The sequence below is a fragment of the Atta colombica genome, unplaced genomic scaffold, assembly GCF_001594045.1.
Source record: "Atta colombica isolate Treedump-2 unplaced genomic scaffold, Acol1.0 scaffold141, whole genome shotgun sequence".
Lineage (NCBI taxonomy): Eukaryota > Metazoa > Arthropoda > Insecta > Hymenoptera > Formicidae > Atta > Atta colombica.
In genome coordinates, this window is record NW_017259230.1 from 1,386,647 (window position 1) to 1,392,196 (window position 5,550).

The following is a 5,550-nucleotide window of genomic DNA, read 5'->3' on the forward strand; positions in this document are numbered from 1 at the left end:
AGAATCGCAAATCATAACCCATAAGAAATTAACAAATCAATTATTTTTGTCATATTCAACTGTGATTGGCCAATTTTTTACGGGTTACGATTTGTGATTTTATTGTGTGTGTAACAGGTTTAAGGCGGTATTCGTAATCGGTACTTATTTTGGACCATCTTAAGTAATGTCATAAGATACTGATACGATTCTGCGATTGGTTGATGACCTTAAGAGACTATATTTAAGACAGTCTTAAATATTAAGATTCGAATATGAATACCGATCTTAGAATACGCATTTTTTTCTGTTTGTAAATTGTTTATCCTTAACACGTACAGTAATAAAAGATAATAGATCACAAAACAGTTTTAATAATATATGCTTAAAACTTCTGGTCACAATTGTCGTCCCCGGGATTATGATGTCAGATGCGAGAAAATCGCGCTTACATCAAAATAATTTGTTTTTTTCCGTACATTATCACAAATATGTTTCGCTAGATAACGTAGATATATAGTAAAATATTATACGAAAATTTTAGTCACATAAATAAAATATAGATATAATTTGAACTACACGCATTCTATATTTCGAGAGAAAATGGATTTTACAATAGTTGATCGAGATTTAAGTTGTTATTTCACAGAATATTCGGCACACTCAATAAATATTTTCCATTCAAGATGAATCTCTCTCATGTAAGAGAGTTAGATTATTTTGAGGTATGGTATCAAGAAAAAAATAAATTTAAATGACTTTTTTCACTTCTCATTCTGTATAATTGCACGCATAGCAGGTAATTGAAATTATAATTAAATAAAGGAAGAACATGTGCCTGCATATAACGTGAAAAGAGGATTGCATTCTCAAAGCAATACCGAATTGATTCGTATGCAACTGATAGTCTTCGACTTGTTACGATATATCCTCATTTCTTTCTTTGCAAATTTTCCATTTTCTTCTTCTTCCCTGCCTTCTCCTCCGCTGTCGTACTTTCTCCAGATGAGAACAACTCTCCCATACCGAATCTGACGTTTTAATCTCAAGTATCCAGATGGGCTTCATGATTTCGTACGTAAGGAGGTAAGGATAGGAGGTGGAAAGAATTGGAGAATTTAAAAGTACTTGGCAGAAGTTTATCGCGAAATAAAAAAAGTAGAATCGATGCTGGAAATAATAATATATACGCATTTTATACATTTTACGAGTATATAATTTGAAAAAAAAAAAAAAAGAAATAGCCGATGCTTAAGGGATTCATATAATCAAGCCGTGACTACGTACGCAAATAAAATCTGATGTTGATAGAGAATTAACTTTGCTCAAAACATGACTAACACCCGTAAATCTCCTCGGGACACATATCGTCGTAACGAATCTCCGAACGGAAGCATTTCTATGTTGTTGACAAAATTGAGAACCCTCATGCATCGATCGTACAAACGAGAGAAGAAAACTATTTCGGGAGGGGGATATAAGTTCAAAAATGTTGGAAATCTAGTTGGCTCGGTGAAACTTTAATTCAGTATTAAGCTCGAACGATTTCATTTTGATATTCCAGAAATGTCATTTAGTTGCGCGACTGAAATACTCCTATATAGTGCAGTTTAAAAAACGTAACGACTCACTCTCACACATGTTTCGGGTCGCACTCTCTCGCGGAGACGAAATCACTGGTATTTGTTGGTTTGGCGTCATTGTTGTTGCGGCGTTATACAATATATTACACTGAAAGCGATAGTCGTTGCACTTTGTTAATACCCTTTCCTCTCGTTCTCGTTGTTCCACCTCTCAGTGCGTGTCTCATCCCTTATTTCCGAGCCACACAATGCACAATCGGTGAAGAAAAGATCGATGAGGATTCATATCCCTTCATTCAAATTCTTGGCCATTCGTGGACTGTCGTTGCTACACTAACTTGGCACGCGTAAATTACTCTCCGCCATTTAACATGGACGCTATCTACTCCAATCAGTCTTTGTGTCATTTTTTGTAATTGCGTGCATGCGTATGTGTGTGTGTGTGTGTGTGTGTGTGTGTGTGTGTGTGTTTTGGATGTCACATATATTATGTACGAACGTCTGTCTTTCGTGTCCTTAAAGTTCTAATTTTTCTTCTTTTTATTTTCTCTTTAATTGAGTCCGTTAATTAGGGAGACCACCGCCGATATCAACAACGAGGTCGTCGTTCGCTTTCTTTTTCTTTTCAGATTTTGCTTATCGAATTATCGTTACGACCAGAGCAATTAGTAGAAGCGTCACGGTCGTCATCACGCCCGTTGCTGAATCTGAAATTAGATAAGATATTTCATTGTTTAAGATTGAAACGCTAATCAATATGAAGACTTTCTACAGCAGCTATATTTCTCAGTTTAAATACATTTAATATTTATATAATAAGAATCAATAATTTGCTTATAACTGTTAATATATTTGCTTCATTTTTGACAACAAACATCGCATAAATTTCGATATTAATGTTAATAAATCTCTTTTTATAAATCATTTAATTCTTTCTAAATAATTTAACTATATTTTAAATCACTCTTTAAAATATAATATTATATCAGATAAGAGAGCGTGAAAGAATTGCGAACAGGAGATAAATATGAATGATATTATTAACAGTATATATTAGAGTAGTTATAATCTCTCATTTTTCATATCCAGCGATAATTCGATATATTATCAGTTTCATACTACAATATGTATTACACACTATTTAGGATAAATACAATTACATTGTAAAAAATAAAATGTTAATTTTAACTTATAATTGTATAGTGAATTTTCTGAGACATCCAAAAATGTTAAAATTAATCTTTTTTGTTAATTTGCATGTCTCAGAAAATCTGCTATATGACTATAAATTAAAATTAATATTTTATTTTTTATAGTGTACGTGTTTTCGATGTTTTTGAGAATAAAGGACAATAATAATTCTAAACACCTAAGAGAAATGTTAAATAAAATCAATAATTTATCAATTGTAGAAATTTTTATTCAAAGATTATTTGACTTTAAATTACGACAATTAACATTCGTATATCAATATAATTTATAACTTTAAAGAAGAAAAGTACCGTATTGCCTATGCGTGCAGCGGGCAAGGATTTTGTTTTTATTAAAAATTATACTTTATAATTGAAATAGTTTATACATAAAAGTTAATTATTGTAGTTTAAAGCCGAAGAATTGAAATATTTTTTTTAATAAAGACTTCTACAGTCGAGAAATAATAGTCGGTTTTATTTAATTTTTTCCTTAGTGTGTTTGCAGTTCCTTCACTCTCCCCGTATATATATATTACACCAGATTCTAATATCCCGAGAAAACTATAGCACGGAGAAATCTTCGCTTTCGCAATGATACGGGATAAAAAGGGAAGGGTTCTCTCGCCATCGGTAGCCTCGAAAGGTCAATGCACAATCAAGGGCTTGGGACAACGAGAATCTGTCGTTACCCCGTTGCAGAAAGATTGCTACGGAAGAATCCCTCTCTCTCTGAGAGAGGATATGCTGAGAAAACGGAGACGAGTGCAAAGGGATGAGTGCCGATGGCCCAAGCGAAGTAGATACAGAAGGGAGAAATAAAGATAGACGAAAGAAGAAAGGAGCAGGAAAAAAAAAACAAAATGAAGAGAAAAAAACGGGGGGAAAAAATGGGAAGTCAGTTATTCTTCCGGTTGGCTTGTACTGTGCCGTTAGCTATTACTCGCTTGGAGAGAAATATATTCTCCGGCCTTTTCCTGGCCTCACTCATCTCTAATTACGAATCAGAAACAACCTGGTGGGCCATCGCCTCCGCTGGCCGGATCACCTCCTTCTTCCCTATCTTCTTCACCCTTTTCTGTTTTTCGCGACCTTTTCTAGAGTCTTCCCGACTCTCATCCAAGGCTCGTAAGCAGTAACTTGCCTCCCTGACCCCTTTTTCCCCTCCTCCATCTTTCTTTTATCCGATCCCTGACGCTGCCCCAGGAGAATTCTTCGCTTCGCTACTTTGTACGATCTTACCTTCCTTCAATTCGCGATTTCTCGCCCTATCCCATCCTTCTCCCCTTCCCCTTACATTTTCTCTCTTTATCTCATCTCTCCTCTCTTCTCCTTTTCCTTTACGAGAGGAAAATGCGTTACGTATTTATAGTCAATATTTACATTTCATTGTTACACTCGAAAACGCGAAAATTGCAAATTGCCATGTCTCGTCTTATTAGATTTATAATTCGAGATTTTTTTAACTTGCCGTACATTTTCCTGATTTACATGCTGTCCATACTCGAGAGTACATATCGCATCTATGTTTACTTGACATAATGAAAAATCGACATGACGCGTGACACATAATTTCTTATCTTTCGGTATCGAAATAACATCGGACATCGAACTCGTCGCGACCATATCGCTCTCTCGTCGAACAGTTAGCAATTTGACGTTAATCTCACAGCAGAATTTTCCATAGAACGTTCGATATTTCTGGCATTCTTTCCATCTTACATGTGGCAGCTTGCAACGCAGTTTCCCTCGTTACTGGTTCAACCCGTCTTTTTCTATGCGAAATTACCTTACTTCCATGAGACTATCGCGATCGTCCCCGCGGAGAAAACGGATTTTCACACTACGCCATTATGCAAATTCCTCTTAAAAGTAACCGCGGTCGAGCGAGATATTGAGAGACGGTAGCGTAGAAGCGTAGAAGGAAGGAAAGTCGGGACAGGGATCGAATTACTGAAGAGACGCGCGGGTGAAGACGAATCATGGAAGGAGGAAAAAATGCGAGGGTAGAAAAGAATTATCCGATAATGCCGAAGGCTCGGCAGAATTATGAAAGGTGCTACCACACCTGGCCGCGTTCAGAAATGCGGTAGACGCGGCTGCTCAAATGCCACGGCGGAGCCGCGAAATGCCGGATAAACCGCACCTTCGATAGGGAAACTCGTTCGCGTTTTGTCTCCTCGTATAAGGGGCTCATTCATTCTTTGCAACAAGAAATTCATAGAAGCCAGATTTCATAAAGCAACGAATAACTCTTGTTATCCATTGTTGTTTAATGTACATACATTTTATTATAGCATATATGTCACTTAATAGGTCACATTATATAAATGTATGACATATGGAATATTTCTTTGACGTTATACTGACGGCGAGACACTATCGGAGTCGTATAAAAAACAGATATGTGTTACGAAAAATGCAAATTGTCACGCACGATGAATTATTTCAGAGAAAAATATTTTGTTTCTTACAAAAAAAATGTATTTATTGAAAAACGTAACATTCTCTTTCTGTTCTATATGATACTAATCTGGATGTGTATATTTATCGATTGTATGATTATTTATAAATTTTATAAATTTTAGAATTTAATATACATACTGAAAAAAAGAATTTGTAGATTCGCGAGTCGAAATTTTAATTCTTATTATAATGTAAATCTCTAAAATCTACATACAGCCTAACTAAACTAAGTTGAAGTAGGAGCAAAATTTCGACTTGGGTGATAATATCAAATGTTGAATGAAATAATTTTAATCAAATATTTAATTAATATAATAAAATTAAATTTTCCA

At 35.0% G+C, this 5,550-nt stretch overlaps 1 pseudogene; it reads right to left on the bottom strand.

Annotated features, from left to right (window-relative positions):
• Positions 1–2,016: 2,016 nt before the first annotated feature.
• Positions 2,017–5,550, bottom strand: part of LOC108684881 — a 179,798-nt pseudogene continuing 176,264 nt past the window's right edge.